The 20,453-nt window shown below is 39.6% G+C and overlaps 1 protein-coding gene across 7 annotated transcripts in view; it reads right to left on the bottom strand.

Moving 5' to 3' along the window:
* Positions 1-20,453, bottom strand: part of CDKAL1 (CDKAL1 threonylcarbamoyladenosine tRNA methylthiotransferase) — a 705,830-nt gene that overhangs the window by 411,357 nt on the left and 274,020 nt on the right. The window lies entirely within an intron of this gene.

Raw genomic sequence — 20,453 nt, forward strand, 5'->3', positions numbered from 1 at the left:
AACAAACTCCTAGCAACACAGAAGAGACTGGTGGTTGCCAGAAATGGGGAGTGTGGGTGGGAAACGGGTGAAGGTAATGTGAAGGTATAAGCCTCTAGTTCTAAGATACTTAAGTTCCACAGGTGTAATGGTGATTATAATTGCCACTATTGTATCATATATTTGAAAATTTCTGAGAGCTAGATCTTAAAAGCTCTTATCACAAGAAAAAAGAATTACATGAAGTGAAATAGGTTAACTAAAGGGACTGTAGTAAGCATTTCATATATATACATATATCAAATCATTACATTGCATAATTTGAGCTTAAATGTTATATGTCAACTATGTCTCAGTAAAACTGAGTGCGGGTAGGGGGGGAAGTCTGGTTAAGTAGCTTGCTCAAGACATGTTATAGCTGAGATTCAAATCTAGGCCTGCCGAATGTCTTTTTTCTTTCTTTTTAAATTTTGTTAATGTTTGTTTATTTTTGAGAGACAGAGAGAGACAGCACATGAGCAGGGGAGGGGCTGAGAGAGAGGGAGGCCCAGAATCCAAAGCAGGCTCCAGGCTCTGAGCTGTCAGCAGAGAACCTGATGTGGGGCTTGAACCCGTGAACCTGGAGATGATGACCTAAGCCAAAGTCGGACGCTTAACTGACCGAGCCACCCAGGCGCCTCAAGGCCTGCTGAATTTCGAACTTCATGCTGTTTCCATACCAATCTGACTCCCCAGAATAAATGCGTGTCAAACGTCCTAGCTACATATGGATGCAAGTAATAAAACCATCAACCAGCTGACGTGGCGTACAAGTAATGTGGCCAGTCCTTATGGTCCTGTACACGAAGTTATTTCTCTAAAACATGTGTGTCTCTCTTTTATCCTTTGGAAACCTAAGGCTAAGCTGCTTTTTCATCCACGAGCCCACACCAGTTATCTCCTCTCTGTATACAAATTTTGTTTTTCATCCTCCTACTGGCTCAGGGGCAAAATGTGTCAACTCGTGTGATTTGCCACATCTTTTTATATTCTACTGCTCAGGTCCTCTCTGCCTTTCTCTTCAAGTGGCACCAAGACATGCTCAGGCCCTACCGTTCCATCCCCGGTTACACCCCCGACGACGCGCGTTCAGCTGGGTCAGTCAGCGCTCTTGCCAGGGGTCTGCTCTCTGGACCTCCTGATACTACTTCGAGTCTCCTGACCTGACCCCTTTCCCTTATTTCTATCACCAATGGAGAGCTCCATAAATGAAGCTGACAAACTTTTTTTTTTTAATGTTTGTTTTTGAGAGAGAGAGAGAGAGAGAGAGAGACAGTGCGAGCGGGGGAAGGGCAGAGAGAGAGGGAGACGCAGAATCCAAAGCAGGCTCCAGGCTCCGAGCTGTCAGCACAGAGCCTGACTCGGGGCTCAAACCCATGCACCAAGAGATCATGACCTGAGCCGAAGTCAGAGGCGTAACCAACTGAGCCGCCTAGGCGCCCCTCAAGTGGCTAATCTTAATAAAAGCTACTACTATTTCTGACTTGGGCTGTATCTTAAAAGTAACTCTCTCGAGGGACACCCGCCTGAAGGAGAAGGAAGACAGAAAAGAAGGAAAGGGAAACACGCATTTGAAACATTTATAACATAAATGAATTAACACATGTAAAGGACTTAGTGTCTGTACCTAGTAAGTGAACACTAAGTGCCGGCCACTGGTTGTCTAATGTGACTGCTCTAAACAATTCTGTGAGGAAATAATTATGCATTATCATGTTCCAGGTGTACCTAACTTTATGGACCAGATGTGCTGCTGAGAGGTTGGCTTAAATCAACTGCGGAAACCAAGTCATATTTTCCTACTGGCTCACTTCAGAAAGGTGGAAATGTAACCCCCATGGAAAACTCACTCATGAAAATTCACTAAAACATTTTAATAAAACCAGGTGATATTCAGAAACATTTATAATAATCAAAATAAGCCAGTAAGTATAAATGTCACATTAAGAATTCAAAATATTCTTCACTAAACTGCTCCCCTGGGGTTAATTAGGATTGTTGATGTGATATGTGTTTGAAGTTCTAAACTCAACATTGTATAAGATAGGTTCATCTTTATCTGCAGTTATCAAAACAATGCTCTGTATTATTTTGATAAAGTGAAAATTTCAATAAAGCATATTTCTCCAAGAACGTTATAATAGCACGATCTCAAGCATTAAATCTACTATGCCTTACAGTTAAAAAGGGAGATTTGTCATAACACACAGGAAAAATAAGCACAACAAAAAAATCCAAAAAGAAAGAATGAGCTTTTGACGCTCTTTGGGTTAAAAACAATTCTATCACCAGGAATTATAATGACCAGTCATTTCGACATGACAAAGCTCCAATAAATAAAGGGATTCATCATTAGAAACCTTTGGCAGATACTTTCAGTTACCTGTAAACAATTAAATAATTGTCTAAAGGTAAGAACGCCAACCAATTTCTTCAACTGTCAGAAAACAAAAGATCTTTGAAGGCCGACTGGTGCAAGCCAAAACCAGAAAGAAATGGCCGTGGCCGTCCAAGCAAGATGGAAAATCCTGGAGAGACCACAACTGTCATGACAGAATAACACAGCTGGGTCACCACACCTACTGATCTGTGCACAGGTGGTCATCTGGCCACAGGCCAGGAAGGAACGAAAACACCTCAAAAGCACAGACAGATTGGGCATTCAATTTAGCAGAACTCTTAACTCCTCAAAAGCATCTGTGGCAGAAAATTTTTAAAGTATGGAAACTGAAGAGATGAAATAACAATTTTCACAAATTAAAATATTTCAAAGGGCTCAAATGTATAACAAAATGTCAAATTTGATACCTAAACCACACAAAGCAAGTGAAAACTAAAAATTTTACTGTATTCACTTTTTTCTTTTAAAGAGCATCTTTAAATATCACAAGTTCTGAAATAATTTAAAAATCAGAGTTACACTTTTAAAAACCCGTACTGATATCTGTTTTTGTGGGGGAAGAATAAAAGCCCATGTGACTCAGAATTCTGTTTCTCTCTGCTCTTTTGGGTCAAAAATAAATTTAAGTATGCTAAAATTATTGTAGACTCAGACATTACCACTTCAAACCAGCATATTCTGTTTCACTCACAGAACCTTATTACTTTTAATCAATTGACAAAGTACAATATTCTTCAAAGCTTCAATTGTACAAAATAATAAGCCCTTTAGAGCTACACCTTACAAAAATCATACTGGGGGCCAGCCACATCCTTCCATATTCAAGTACCATGAAGCAAAGAAAAAAACCAAAAACTCAGGAAATGTTAAATATTGGGAGCCCTCATCTTGGTTTTAAAAATATTTCCAGGGGCGCCTGGGTGGCGCAGTCAGTTAAACGTCCGACTTCAGCCAGGTCACGATCTCACGGTCCGTGAGTTCGAGCCCCACGTCGGGCTCTGGGCTGATGGCTCAGAGCCTGGAGCCTGTTTCCGATTCTGTGTCTCCCTCTCTCTCTGCCCCTCCCCCGTTCATGCTCTGTCTCTCTCTGTCCCAAAAATAAATAAACGTTGAAAAAAAAATTAAAAAAAAAATAGTAATGTCAATAAAAGAACACAAAGAAAAAAAAATTCTGGAGCTGAAAAGTACAGTTAAGAAAAAGGAGAAATTCACTAGAGGGATTCAGCATCAACAACCAAATGACATGGGGCTGGAGCTGTAAAGGAGCACAGTTTTTGTATGTTACTGATACTAAGCTGGTATCTATTCAAATTAGTGTTATAATCTTAGGATGTTGAATGCAATCTCCATGGTAACCATAATGAAAACAGATATAAAATATAAATAAAAGGAAATGAGGAAGTTACTTAAAATTTTCACTATAAAAAATCAACTAAAGACAAAGGAAAACAGTAATGCAAGAAATTAGGGGCAAAAGCTGTATAAGGCATGTAGAAAACAGCACAAAGACAGAAGTCAGTCCCTCCTTATCGGTAATTAACTTAAATGCAAATGGATTAAATTCTCCAACCAAAAGATGGAGGTTGGCCGAATTAATAAAAACACATGAACCAACTATATGCTGGCTACAAGAGACTTACTTTAGATCCAAAGAAACAAATAGTTTGAAAGTAAAAGGATGGAACAAAATATTCCAGGCAATTACAGAGAGCAGGGGTTGCTATACTAATATCAGATACAAGGGGCATTAAATAAAAAAAGTTATAAAAGACAAAGAAGCACATGATAAGCTGATAAAAGATTCAATACATCAAGAAGATAAAACAAGTATTATAAACATTTATACCCCAGTGACACACCATCAAAATATGAAGCAAAAATAGAATTGAAACAAGACACAGTTGTACAAAAGTAGTTGGAGACTTTAACACTGCACTCTCCATAAAAGCCATCAAACAGCACACTCTATCAGCAGCCACAGAACACACGTGGTACATGCTCCAGGACAGACCATATGTGAGGCCACAAATTAAGTCTCCATAGATTTTAAAGTATTTTCTTTGAACATGAAGAATGAAATCAGAAATCAACAACAAAACTGGAAAATTCACAGAACTGTGGAAGTTAAATGATACATTTTTAAACAACCAATGGAAAAGGAGAACACAGTGATGAAGGAAAACAAAATACCAAAACTTACAGGAGGCACAGAAAGCAACGCTAAGGAGAAAATTCAGAGCTATAAACACGTACAAAAAAAAATAAAGATCTCATATCAACACCCAACTTTAGAACTTAGGAAAAGAAAAAAAGAAGAAGAAACTAAAACCAAGGCTAGCAGAAGGAAATCATAAAGATGAGTGATGACATAAACGAAATAGAGAATGGAAAAACACCAGAGAAAATCAACAATAAACCTGGTTCTATGAAAAGATCCACAAAACTGACAAACCTTTAGCTAGATGGACTAAAAAAAAAGACTTCAATTACTAAAATCAGAAATTAAAGTGGGACATTACTACCAATTCTAGCTCTTTTTTAGCTTTTTTTAATTATTATTTTTTTAAGAGTTTATTTACCTTTGAGAGAGATAAAGAGTGAGCAGTGGAAGGGCAGAGAGAGGGAGGCACAGAATCCAAAGTAGGCTCCAGGCTCTGAGCTGTCAGCAGAGCGCCTGACGCAGGGCTCGAACCCACAGACTGTGAGATCATGACCTGAGCCGAAGTGGGACACTTAATGGACTGAGCCATCCAGGAACCCCAATTACTACCAATTCAAAAGAAATATATAGGATTGTAAGAGAATATTATGAACAAGTGTGTATCAACCAACTGGATAGCCGGTTGAAATGGACAAATTCCTGAAAACACAAAACCTACCAAGAACGAGTCATGAAGCGATAGGGAGTCTAAATAGGTATGTGAGTACCAAAAACGTGAATCAGTAATCAAAAATCTCCTAACAAAAAAAGCCTGAAACCTGATGGCTTCACTGATGAATTCTACCGAACATTTAAAGAATACCAATCCTTGTGATGCCTGGGTGGCTCAGTCAGTTAAGCACAGGACTCTTGATATGGGCTCAGGTCACGATCTCGTGATCGTGAGATAGAGCTTCAAGTTGGGCTCTGTACTGACAGCACAGAGCCTTCTTGGGATATTCTCTCCCTCTGTCTCCCTCTCTCCCTCTCTCCCTCTCTCTCTGCCCCTCCCTTCTCACACGTGCATGCATGTGCTCACTCTCTCTCTCTGTCTCTCTCTCAAAATAAATGAATCATTAAATAAACTTAAAAAAAGAGAAAGAAAGAATACCAAATCCTTCTCAAGCGTTTCCAAAAAACTGAAGAGAAGGGAATGCACCCTAACTTATTCTATAATGGCAGCATTATGATTTAGACAATGACACCACAAGAAAAGAAAATTACAGACCAGTATCTCTTATGAACATTGATGCAAAAAGTCCTCAACAAAATACTAGCTACAGAATTCATTAGCACATTAAAAGAATTATACATTAAAACCAAGTGGGATTTATTACTGGAATATAATAAGGATAGTTCAATATACAAAAATCAACCCATATAATATGCCACATCAACAGAATTAAGGAGAAAAAACAACACATGATTGTCTCAAATGATGCAGAAAAAGCACCTGACAAAATTTAACACCGTTTTGTGCTAAAGACAATCAACAAACTAGGCATAGAAGAAAACTTCCTTGCATGATAAAAGCCGTAAGTGGAAAAACTCACAATGAGCATCACACTCCAGGTAAACTGAAATCTTGTCCTTTACAGTTAGGAACAAGCCAAGGATATCCACTTTTACCACTTCTATTCTACATTGTTCTGGAAGTTCTAGCCCGAGCAAGTGAAAGAAACAAAAGGCACCCAAATTGGAAAGGAAGAAGTAAAATTATCTGTTTACAGATGATATGATTTTCTAAGTAGAAAATCCTGAAAATCCCCCCCCCCCACACACACACAACTTAGAACAAATTAATTCAGCAAAGTGTCAGGATACAGAATCAATATACAAAAAAGTTATATTTCATGAACAATGAAAAATCTGAAAAGTCAATTACAAAAATAATTCCATTTACAACCATATCAGAAAAAGTAAAATATTGGGGCACCTTGGTGGCTCAGTCGGTTGAGCGTCCAACTTCAGCTCAGGTCATGATCTCACTGTCCATGAGTTCAAGCCCCACGTCGGGCTCTGTGCTGACAGCTCAGAGCCTGGAGCCTCTTTCAGATTCTGTGTCTCCCTCTCTCTCTGCCCCTCCCAACTCATGCTCTCTCTCTCTCTCTCTCTCTCAAAAATAAATAAACATTAAAAAAAATTTAAAAAAAAAGAAAAAGTAAAATATTTAGCAATTAACCAAGGTGAAAGACTTAAACAAAAAAAATTACAAAACACTGCTGAAAGAAATTGAAAAAGACATAATAGAAATACACTACATGGTCACAGATTGGATGATTGTTGTTAAAACGTCAATACTACCCAAAGTGATATATAGAGTCCATGCAATCTTTATCAAAATCCCAATGAGGTTTTTTGCACAAATAAAAAAAAAAAATCCTAAATTTCAAACGGAATCTCAAGGGACCCCAAACAGCCAAAACAAACTTGAAAAAGAATAAAACTAAAGAGTTCACACTACTGATTTCACAACTGAGTTCAGAGCTATAGTTATCAAAACAGTATGGTGTTGGTGTAACACAGACATACAGACCAATGGAATAAAATAGAGAATCCAGAAATAAACCCACACATAAACAGTCAAATGATTTTTCTCAAGGGTGCCTAGGCCATTCAATGAGATACAGACTATTGTTTCAACAAATCGTGCTAGGAAAACTGTATATACACATGCGAAATAATGAACTTGGGCCCTTTCCTAACACCATATAAAAAATTTAACTCAATATTGGATCAAAAGGTGCTAAATGTGAGACCAAAAACAATAAAACTTTTAGAAGAAAACGTACAACAGAAGCTTCATGACCTTGGATTTGGCAATGATTTCCTGGATATGACACCAAAGGCATAGGCAACAAAAGAAAACACAGATAAATTGGGACTTTAAGAAAAGTTAAAAAATTATTTTTTTCTCCAAAAGACACTTACTATCAACAGAGTAAAAACACAACCCACAGAATCAGAAAAAAGTAACTGCGAATCATATATTTGATAAGAGATGGGTAGAATATACAGAGAAATTCTAAAACTCAACAAAACCAACAACCCAATTCAAAAATGGGCAGAGAACTGCAACGCTTCTCCAAAGATAGACAAATGTCCAATAAGCACATGAAAAGATACCCAACATGACTAATCATGAGAGAAATGAAAATCAAAACTACAATAAAATACCATGTCACACCCATTACAACGGCGACAATCCATTAGGACAGCCACTACTAATAGTAAATGTTGGCAAATATACAGAGAAACTGGGGCCCTGTGTACAGTTGCTGGGAATGGAAAATGGCGCAGCCACCGTGGAAAATAATATGGCAGTTCCTCAAAAAATTAAAAAAGAATTCCCCAGCATTTCTACTTTTAGGTATATACCCCAAAGAACTGAAAGCAGGTCTCAGAGATATTTATACACCCATATTCATAGCAGCAACATTACCTACAATAGCTAAAATTTGGGATCAACCCAAGTGTCTGTGGAAAAATGGACAGATAAGGAAAACACACTGGAATATTATTCTCCCATAGAAAGAAAGAAAATTTTTGCAATATGCTACACTACTGATGAATTCTGACGACATTATATACTAAATGAAATAAGCCCGTCACAAAAAGACAAATGATGTATGGAGTCCACTAATATGGCTGCCAGAGGTTGTGGGAAGGGAAGAATGTGGAGTTAGTGTTTAAGGGGTACAGAGTTTCAGTTTTACAAGATGGAAAGAGTTATGGAGATGGATGTCAGGATGGTTGCACAAAAATGTCAATGTATTTAATTCCAGTCACCTGTACACTTAAAAGCTAGTTAAGATGGTGAAATTTACATTATGTGTATTTTACCACAACATAAAAAAGGAAGAAAACCATATACATGATTATGTGGTTTAGAATTTACTTAAGGAACAGGTATATACTTTACTCATTTTACTGAATGTCATAACATCTCACACAGTGCGTTGTATACAATTAGAGTATCGATACTCAAAGCTATTGTGATTTCCTAATAAACCAGACCAGCTGTCAAGCCAAAACCTGGTTACAGAGCCAAAAGCAGGGCTAAGCAAAAAGGTGAGCTGGCATTTACAACTGGATCTTCCGGGAAAGAAATCCAGCACAATATACAATGAGGCAGGGAAAGGGAAGTCAGGAATGGAGAAGTCCCAAGGAGATAATATGGATCTCGCCAAGCCAAAGGATCAGCCAGCTCATTCGTCTTCAAGGTCAGGCAGCTGGGAACAGGAAACGGAACCTCTGAGCCTAAGCACTCTAGGCCCAGGGACCACACACAGGATATAAACGCAATACAATGTGTGCACCATGCCAAATATTACTAGCCAGTAAAAGAAATCAAAGAGCCAGAATATTCATCAAACCATCCATTTTCAATGCACCTGTCTATACATTTTCCATCTGTAGTTCCCAGACCCTGAGGTGTCAAATTTAAAATGCACACACTTGGGAACAGCATGGAAGTTTTTTGTGTGTCTCACATCCATGAAATACAGCCAGACCAACACTAACCATCCTGCACACCTAAAAAAATGATTAGAGGATTAACACAACAATCTGCACAACCTGAACCACAGAATTCAGCATGTACACGGTGCAAAGAGGTGAACTTGGGGACAGAGAAGCCACGGAGGGCAGAGAGGTGCTTTTGCGGGCAGAGAGAGGACAGAGACGGGGGAGGGGGGAGATATGGGAAAAGCACCCCTCCCCAAAAGCAGCTGGAGAGAAAGTGGAAAATTGGAAACAGCCGCAGGAACTAAACTAAAAAGGGAGAAAGGAGGGGGTTTCAATTCCATTAAGACTAAACAAGGGGAGCGTAGAGTCTGCAACTCCACAGCTTGATACCTGGTGGTGCTCTGGTGGGAAGGGCAAATCCCCAGGAACAGAGAGGGATCCGGATGTTCTCAGGCCACACGGGGAAAAGCAGTTCCACTGCTGGAAGGACATTTGGTAGAGACTGTTGAGGTCACCTGGCCCCAGCAGACCCCAGAAAAATGGCCACATTCGCTGGTGCTGGAACAAGGTCGTGAAGGATGAAGCCTGGTGCCAGATGTGTGCTGTGATTTTCCACAATCCCTGAAAAGCTGCTGCTACACTGTCTCACGAACTTTTTCTGGGGTGGGCTGGCACCTGGCCGCAGTCTCGGGGCACCAGCAGCAGCAGGGTCCTGCAAGCGTTCCTGGGTGCAGCCGACATTCGACCATTGCTCAGTAAGACCCTCCCGCAGAGGGGCGGAACGGGTCAAAGCCGCAGTCCCCCAGAAGTAAGGGGCCGGGGAAAAAAAGCCGCATCCGAGACAAAACTTGGGAGAGAGGTACTGCCTGGGGCCTGGTCACGGACAGTGAAAAAGCGGGGAGTGGAGGAAAGCTGAAGACAAAGGTCGGGTGCACAATTGTTGACGGGGAGAACAGAGTTCCAATACTAGAGACTGGGTAGCTGGGTGGCACCATTTTCACCGCTCCCGCGCATGTGCATACGCACCTACAAGCGCCACAACAATCCATCCCAGTAGGCTAGCAGCGCCATCTAGTGGAGAACAGAGCTGTTACACTGAGCCCTGCCCAACTGGGCCAGAGGACCCCCATTAGATTGAACAAAAACCAACCATCAACAAGGCATATCATAGTCAAATTCACAAAATACTCAGGCAAGGAAAGAATCATGAAAGCAGCAAGGGAAAAAAGGCCCCTAAAATACAAGGGAAGACAGATCAGGTTTGTAGCAGACCTACCCACAGAAACTTGGCAGGCCAGAAAGGAGTGGCAGGATATATTCAAGGTGCTGAATCAGAAAAATATGCAGCCAAGAATTCTTTATCCAGCAAGGCTGTCATTCAAAATAGAAAGAGAGATAAAAAGTTTCCCAAACAAAAATTAAAGGAGTGTGTGACCACTAAACCAGCCCTGCAAGAAATTTTAAGGGGGACTCTCTGAAGGGAGAAAAGATGAAAATATATATATATATATATATATAAATACCAAAAGCAACAAAGATTAGAAAGCACCAGAGAACACCCCAGAAACTCCAACTCTACAAGCATCATAACGGCAATAAACTTGTATCTTTCAGTACTCATGTTAAATGTCAATGGACTCAATGCTCCAATCAAAACACATAGGGTAACAGAATGGATATGAAAACAAGATCCATCTATATACTGTTTAAAAGAGACCCACTTTAGACCTAAAGACACCTTCAGATTGAAAATAAGGGGATGGAGAACCATCTATCATGCTAATGGTCAACAAAACAAAGCCGGAGTAGTCATACTTATATCAGACAATCTAGACTTTAAAATAAAGACTGTATCAAGAGATTCAGAAGGGCATTCTATCATAATTAAGGGGTCTATCCACCAAGAAGACCTAACAATTGTAAACATTTATGCACCAGATGTGGCAGCACCCAAATATATAAATCAATTAATCACAAACATAATGAAACTCATCGATAGTAATACCATAATAGCAGGATACTTCCACACCCCACTCACAGCAATGGACAGATCATCTAATCAAAAAATCAACAAGGAAACAATGGCTTTGAATGACACACTGGACCAGATGGACTTAACAGATATATTCAGAACATTTCATCCAGAATATACATTCTTCGCCACTGCACATGGAACATTCTTCAGAATAGATCACATACTGGGACACAAATCAGCCCTAAGTAGGCACAAAAAGATTGAGATCATACCATGCATATTTTCAGACCACAACACTATGAAACTCGAAATCAACCACAAGAAAAAGTTTGGATAGGTAACAAATACTTGGAGACTGAAGAACATCCTACTATAAAGAATGAATGGGCTAACCCAGCAGTTAAAGAAGAAATTAAAAAGTGTATGGAACTCAATGAAAATGATAGCACCACAACCCAAAACCTCTGGGACACAGCAAAGGCAGTCATAAGAGTAAATTAGATAGCAATCCAGGCCTTCCTAAAGAAGGAAGAACGATCTCAGATACACAACCTAACCTTACACCTTAAGGAACTGGAAAAATAATGGCAAATGAAACCCAAAACCAGCAGAAGACAGGAAATAAAAGATTACAGAAGAAATCAATGCTATCGAAACCAAAAAAAATAAATAAATAGAACAGATCAATGAAACCAGAAGCTGGTTCTTTGAAAGAATTAACAAAATTGATAACCCACCAGCCAGTTTGATCAAAAAGAAAAAGCAAAGGACCCAGATAAATAAAATCAAGTATCAAAGAGGAGAGATCACAACCAACACAGCAGAAATAAAAACAACAATAGAATATTAGGAGCAATTATACACCAATAAAATGGGCAATCTGGAAGAAATGGAAAAATTCTTAGAAACATACACACTACCAAAACAAATAGGAAGAAACAGAAAATCTGAACAGACCCAGAAACAATAAAGAAATCAAATTAGTAATCAAAAATCTCCCAAAAAACAAGAGTCCAGAGCCAAGATGGCTTTCCAGGGGAATTCTACCAAACATTTAAGGAAGAGTTAACACCTATTCTCTTGAAGGTGTTCTAGAAAATAGAAATGGAAGGAAAACCTCTAAACTCTTTCTATGAAGCCAGCATTACCTTGATTCCAAAACCAGACAGAGACCCCACTAAAAAGGAGAAATATAGACCAATTTCCCTGATGAACATGGATGCAAAAATCCTCAACAAGATATTAGCCAACTGGACCCAACAATACATTAAAAAGATTATTCACCACGACCGAGTGGGATTTATACCTGGGATTCAGGGCTGGTTCAATATCTGCAAAACAATTAACGTGATTCATCACATCAATAAAAGAAAGAACCATATGATCCTCTCAATAGATGCAGAGAAAGCATCTGACAAAATACAGCATCCTTTCTTGATAAAAACCCTCAAGAAAGTAGGGACAGAAGGAGCATACCTTGAGATCATAAAAGCCATATATGAATGACCCTATGCTAATATCATCCTCAATGGGGAAAAACTGAGAGCTTTCCCCCTAAGGTCAGGAACAAGACAGGGATGTCCATTCCTGCCACTGTTATTCAACACAATATTGAAGTCTTAGCCTCTGCAGTCAGACAACACAAAGAAATAAAAGGCATCCAAATTGGCCAGGAAGAGGTCAAACTTTCACTCTTTGCAGATGACACAATACTCTATATGGAAAACCCAAAAGATTCCACCAAAAAACTGCTAGCATTGATTCATGAATTCAGCAAAATTTCAGGATATAAAATCAACACACAGAAATCAGAGAAATCAAGGAATCGATCCCATTTACAGTTGCACAAAAAAACATAAAATACCTAGGAATAAATCTCACCAAAGAGGTGAAAAATCTATACACTGAAAACTAAAGAAAGCTGATGAAAGAAACTGAAGAAGACACAAAAAAATGGGAAAAGATTCCATGCTCCTGGATAGGAAGAACAAATATTGTTAAAATGTCAATACTACCCAAAGCAATCTACATATTCAGTGCAATCCCTATCAAAATAATAGCAGCATTCTTCACAGAGCTAGAACAAATAATCCTAAAATTTGTATGGAACCAGAAAAGACCCCAAATAGCCAAAGCGATCTTGAAAAAGAAAACCAAAGCAGGAGGCATCACAATCGCAGACTTCAAGCTATACTACAAAGCTGTAATCATCAAGACAGTATGGTACTGGCACAAGAACAGACACTCAGATCAATGGAACAGAATAGAGAACCCAAAGATGGACCCACAAACGTATGGCCAACTAATCTAATTCAAGAATGAACCTGGACCACTTGCTTTCACCATACACAAAAATAAACTCAAAATGGATGAAAGACCTAAACATAAGACAGGAAGCCATCAAAATCCTCGAGGAGAAAGCAGGCAAAAACCTCTTTGACCTTGGCAGCAGCACCTGCTTACTCAACATGTCTCTGGAGGCAAGGGAAACAAAAGCGAAAATGAACTACTGGGACCTCATCAAAATAAAAAGCTTCTGCACAGCGAAGCAAGCAATCAGCAAAACTAAAAGGCAACCAACAGAATGGGAGAAGATATTTGCAAACGACATATCAGATAAAGGGTTAGTATCCAAAATCTGTAAAGAACTTATCAAACTCAACACCCAAAAAACAAATAAACCAGTAAAGAAATGGGCAGAAGACATGAATAGACACCTCTCCAAAGAAGACATCCAGATGGTCAAACGACATGTGAAAAAATGCTCAACATCACTCATCATCAGGGAAATACAAATCAAAACCACAATGAGATACTACCTCACACCTGTAAGAACGGCTAACATTAACAACTCAGGCAACAACAGATGTTGTTGAGGATGGGGAGAAAGAGGATCTCTTTTGCATTGTTGGTGGGAATGCAAGCTGGTGCAGCCACTCTGATAAACAGTATGGAGACAAGACATTAAAAAAAAAAATTAAACCACTCTGTACTGTCATTATTTTAATTAAAAGTAGTCTATCTTGACACTAAAATAGTAGGAGTGTCATGATGAAGGATCACACATTTACCTTCAGGAAAAGTTTACTAGATTTTCCTCCTATCTCTCATTTCACCAGCAACCAGCAAAAATCCAAGCTGGTCTACAAAAAACACTGCTGCAGATCATTCTATGTCATCTATCTAAGTTTCCTTACATTTCTACAATAATCTTTACAACTGAAGACGTACAGATAAAAAATAGCAAGGAAAAAAAAAGGCTTCACTGAATATTATCCTGAGTCAGATGACACACCAACTGATACATATAGAAATATAGTAACAGTAATAATTCCAGTTGGATTTGCAGTATGTTCTATTTGTAGCTAGTGGTTCACTCCCTGGGAGACAAAGTCCCACACCCCTACTAGCAACAACTATTTTCTTAATGAGTTTACCAAAATAGCATGGTGGAAGATGATGACATTCTGTCAACCATAAAGCACACAGTTTCCCAAAATGTTTCCTCTATCCCACCTACAATGCTATTTTTAGTTTTATACGACAATGAAACCAGTACAAAAGATTAATGCTGAGCTAGTATCTGCACCATTCAAAGACAGCACCAAAGATACTTACAGTCACCAAATTATACTTGTTAGCAAAGCAAAAATAGCTGGCTGACCATTAAAGGTCTTCCAGGCTGACCTGGAAGACAGGTACAACGTGACTCTACTACAGACATGAATTAACTTATGAATAGCCAAACTAAAAACAAAATAGGGCCCCTGAAGGCAATTATGTATCTCCTACCACAGTAGACTTTATTTACCCACTGTGTGTATTAATCCTGAATAGCCATATGTGATCACATCAAGGCACGTGTATTTGTAAATAACAAATATATATGACTTATTCTTTCAGGGCACCTGAGTGGCTCAGTCGGCTAAGCATTCTAATCTAGATTTGGGCTCAGGTCTTGATCTCTTGGTCATGAGTTCAAGCCCTGCATCGGGCTCTGAACTTGACAGCATGGAGCCTGCTTGGGATTCTCCCTCCCCCCCTTCCTCCCTCCCCCCTTCTCTCTCTCTCTCTCCCTCTCTCTCTCTCTCTCCCCCCCTTCCTCTCTCGCATGCACACTCTCTCTCCCAAAATAACGAAGTAAACTTAAATATATATATAGCCAAGTGGATGTATAAAAAGCACAAACATACAAGCAAGCATGTGTGAGTGCACAGGCACGTGCACACACACACACAGTTTCCCCATTTCCACCATTAAATGTTCTCATATCTTGGAGGGTGTTTTTTTCGTTGGTTGTTTTTGGTTTTTAGTTTGGGTTTTTGACTTTTCGGTACAAATACCCGGCCTCCTTACCAAACATACTGAATCAGAACATGCAAGCACGGAACCAAGGAATCTGTACGTGTAAAAAGTAGTATGATTATCGTATAACAAAGTTGAAGGCAAATTTACATAATGATATCAGAAACAACATTTTATTTACTTCCTGTGGCTTAATAGTTAACATTTAACTGCTATTAAACTAAGGAACGCTAAAGCTTCACTTCCAAATAATTTTTTTTTAAGTTTATTATTTTTAAGTTTATTTATTTAGAGCACGAGCAGGGGAGGGGTTGAGACAGAGGATCCCAAGCAGGCTCCATGCTGTCAGCGTGGAGCCCAACCTGGGGCTCAGGTCCACGAACTGTGAAATCATGACCTGAGCCAAAGTCGAGAATCGGATGGTTAACCAACTCAGCCACCCAGGCACACTGTTCACTTCCAAATATTCTGAAGGACAATATGTGGGAAGTGATCTGTAGCCAAGACTTACCTCGGGGTTAACCTCCTGAAGGCTTCGCAATGAACGTATCGACAACAACCACAACAAGCCCTGAATCACAGACCTCAGAATATATTAAAAAGTAAAGGAATATCAGCAAGGAGAGTTTATTGTTTTTGCTTCCTCAGTGGCTCTGGAGGCTGATGTCTGCCAGGATGAAATCTCACAGGAAACACTAGCTGAAGTTAATTCTATAACTTATAACAGGTACCACATTTTGGCGCCTAGGATAAGAGGTATTGTTCTAACATGGGTCAAAACATCCTGGGATAAGAAAAAAAAATCTTTTATTTCCACTGTGTTGAAACTAGAAAGCTAAAGTCAGATAATTGTCTAATCTGTGTGGGAAAATAACTTAAAATTGTTTGGGTCAAATAATGGTGTAATTACGTAATGAAGAGAGAGGAGGTGTTTTAGGCCAAAATGGAAAAGTAATGCCTAAGCATTTATGCAATTACCCACCAATCTCAACAAATTCTCCACATTTGAATATTTCAATTCTAGTTAGCACTAAAATAAGTAAAATTCAATTGTCCCTCTCTAGCTTTTAGAGAGTATAAACTAAGGCAGGATCACAACAAAAATCAGTTACTGGAGACAAAATGAGGGAACTAGCAGGTCCTAAAAGGACAGCGAACTGTCCCACCCAAACCTCCGTGGGAGGAAAGTGTCTCCCACTCAGGCCTCTTGCACGATATCTTGGTGCAATTCTCCTTCATACATATTACACCGTATTTCCTTGAAAGACTGTAGGATTCCCTCTCAATTCAGTGACAGCTCCTTTTTTTCTTTATTGGGGCAAGAAGAGGGAGAGATAAAAGCTACCCCTATTAAGTATAGAATTTAATCCTTTTTAAAGAACTATTATGCTGTTTCTCAGAAACATTAGGACACAAAAGGGATTTTACACCTCAGATGGAGGGAATAACGTAAATGTAAGAACTGGAACAGGAACAGTAAAGAATAATAGTTTCAAGATGAATAATATACCAGTTGAGAACTTTCTTCCCAAGAGGCGGGTCATAACCCTAAGGAAGCTGCCCTCCGAAGGAGGCCAAAGTAAGTCGTAGGACACCTCTGTCTCCCCAGTAAACCTCGATATACAGGCAAACACCAAGGCATGGAATGTTTCCTTTTTTAAAAAAGAATCAACCGATGCAATACGTACAACGGTTTATCCAAATATTATAGATCAAGCCAGGTGCCTGAATGCCCACAGCTCCCAAACAGTATGAAACAAGTTAACAGGAAAGCTGTTTATTGGCATTTCCCAGAGTAGATCCCTTGCCTACCCTTAAATGGTTTTTCTTCCTGTTTTTCAGTAGATTGCATAGGATAATTCTTCCTTATATTCCCAAATACCTCCTATCCTATTTTACTTTTTCCCCCTACATTGAATCAGGAAAACGGGTTCATTTTAAGGTTTTTTTTTTTTTTTAGAGAAAGACATTCTAATTTGGCTTAATAATACCACTTCTAGGGAGGCTTACTGATTGCGGATAGGAGTGAAAATTGCTTTAACTCTTGTGAAGACAAACCTGCTAACAAGTGTTAAAAGCCTTACTGTATTTTCCCAAAAAACTCTATTTCCATTCTGACAAACATTCATGTTTAAATGCTCAATTTGTATACACCGTATAAAAAAAAAAAATCTTTCCGAGTATGGAGTCCTAAAAATAAAACACTCTTGCTGGCATAGTAATAAATAGTAAGCCAATAGTTACACAATGCTTACTGCGTGGAAGGCACTATTTTAAGCACTTTACATATATTAGAGCCCTTTTAATCAACCTCATGAGGTCTGCGTTGTTACTGCCCTTCTTTTACAGATAAAGAAATTGAGACAGAATGTGACTAAGTAATTTATTAAAGGCTAATGAGTGGTGAGACTAGGATTTGAAACTAAGACGCCCCAGACCATGCTGCTTCAAGGTAGACTCAAACTGCCAGGCTAACGCACAGTGCTTCCACTGGTATCTCCTGATATCCATGACCGAAGGTGAATCCTAAGTCATCTAGATTTCATCACTACAAACGAAAGATATCAGTAAAAGCAACTAAAACATATATAACACACGGTAAATTCTCAAAGAAATTCTGTTTTTTGGAATTTTTGGATCCTTTCATTGCTGGAAAAACTCAACCACTTTCTTTTTCTCTTATTTGTAAAACAAAACAACAACAAAAAAAAAAGTCACTTGTCAGCTACAAAAATGTTAACATGAAACAGCCATAAACCCTGCACAGTCACTAGTCACCAGATGCACACTCCAGCAGAGTATTTACGCCAGGAATAAGATTATCTCTTTCTTGTCTCATTCAACTTGCCACAGGATAGCTGTAGTGTAAAGGTGAGTTTCTAGATATGATTACCTCTTGATGCTTTTATTTTTTTCCAAGTTTATTTATTTATTTTGAGAGAGAGAGAGGAGAGAGAGCATGTGTGTGCAAGCAGGGGAGAGGCAGAGAGAGGGAGAGAGAATCCCAAGCAGGCGTCCCATTGTCAGTGTAGAATCCAACTCAGGGCTCAGTGCCATGAACCATGATATCATGACCTGAGCTGAAATCCAGACGCTTAACTGACTGAGCAACCCAGGCGCCCCGGCCTTTGTTTTTTTTTTTTTTTTTTATGTTTGTTTGTCTTTTGTGGGGTTTTTTTGAGAAAATATTTTTATAATATACCAATCTATTACATGTGTGGTAACAGAATAACTGAAACACAGAAAATCAAACAGCCTTTGTCACACATCATCAGCCTGATTTGCTTCAAGACGTATCTTTTCCCACTGCCATTTCTTGAAGACAGCTTCAAATTAATGACACAGTTACCCAACTAACTCACTACCCAAAAGTGCAGGTATAGCGTATCTGTGGGACATATACTCTTTCTCCTTGTATCTATGTAGAAGGAAAAGGAGGCCAAATCGAAGCTCCTGAAGGATCTTTTCAATGCTCAGGAGGAATGTGAGGAGGAATGGTGTTAACTCACATAACACACTCTCACCTCATTTTTGATGTGCACAGACTCCTTGGGAGGTATCCCTGAGACAGGTGGTAGGCGCTCTGGTTTTCAGAGAAGAAGACGGAAGTTGGAAGAATTTACAGGACGCAGACTAATTAAGGGCCAGGAAGAGTGCAGGCACCCACCTCTTTTTTACTTACAGTAACGAAGATTCGAGGGATTGTTTTGGTTTGTTTTATTTTGGAGGGGGAGACTGTTTGCTTCATCTGCATTATTGTAATGGAGAAGTGTATCAGTAATCTGACTAGCTTTACTGAGATAAAACTGACATACAGTACACTGCACATATTTACAAGATGCACTTTGCAGCACCGAGTGGCTCAGTCGGTTGAGCTTCTGACTTGGGCTCAGGTCATGATCTCATGGATCCTGAGTTTGAGCCCTGCATTGGGTTCATTGCTGTCAGCATGGAGCCCACTTTGGAGCCCCTGTCTCCCTCTCTCTCTGCCCCTCCCTTTGGAGCCCCTGTCTCCCTCTCTCTCTGCCCCTCCCCTGCACGCACACGTGCTCTCTCTCCCTGAAAAATAAAATGTGCACCTTGATGACAGTTGATAAACGAATGTATCTGTGAAATTATCAACCCCGAAGGTTTCTTGTGTCCGTTTGGTTTTTTTCCATCCAGTCTGTCACCTCTCCAGCCCAGGAGCCAGAACCCCATCTTTCTCTCACCATTAGTATTCATGATAAACTAGTTTTGTAGCGTTTTATATAAATAGACTCATAAGGTGTACACTCCTTTATGTCTGACCGCTTTCATCCATACTGTAGAGTGTATCAACAGTGCATTATTCTTTATTGCTGAGTTCTATTCCATGGATTCCATGTTTTGCCAGCTTGACCCCGTGAGGCCATGGGTCAAAAGCGGGAGATGGAAAGGCTAGACAGGAGAAAGGACTTGCTTTTCCTTATCTGCTTCCCATCTGTTGGTGGCACCAGTTTCTAACTCTGATAGAGTTTAACATCAGCACTCTTAACCGAAAAGCCAATACCTTAAATCTCACAATCTGCTCCAAGTATTTATTATGGCTGCTTCAAGAAAAAGAAACGTAAATGGTACAAAAATTAAGACGGAAGAAATGTGTTGCCTGCTTCCTGTAGCCTAGATAAAGATAAGCTTAGGCTGAAAGCAAGGAGGGGAGAAACAGATCTTTGATATGAGAGGCCCTCTCCACCTCTATAACCCAAAAAAGCTCAAAGTTCAGTAATGTGGACTCCAGTACGGTTCAGACACAAACCAACCAACCAACCAACCACCCAACCAACCAACCAAAAAGCCATGCTAGTGGAAACAGAGCTAAAGCTTGTGAAAACAGAGGCTGTGAAGATAGAAATTTCCCAGGAGAGCAGAATGGAGCCTGGAAGACACCTGACCTACCCCCACAAGGGTCCTTTCCCAAGCACCTCCCTCTAACAGGCATACCCGTGCCTAACAAAGATGACAATACACTTCCTTGTGAAAGTGCAATTAAGGTGCAGCACAAAGACAGGGAACAAGCAGAGGCCAAGACAGCGCAGGAGCAGGCTCTGACAGGCTCAGAGACAATG

This window comes from Puma concolor, chromosome B2, assembly GCF_028749965.1.
Source record: "Puma concolor isolate L17-30 chromosome B2, mPumCon1.1.hap2, whole genome shotgun sequence".
Classification (NCBI taxonomy): domain Eukaryota; kingdom Metazoa; phylum Chordata; class Mammalia; order Carnivora; family Felidae; genus Puma; species Puma concolor.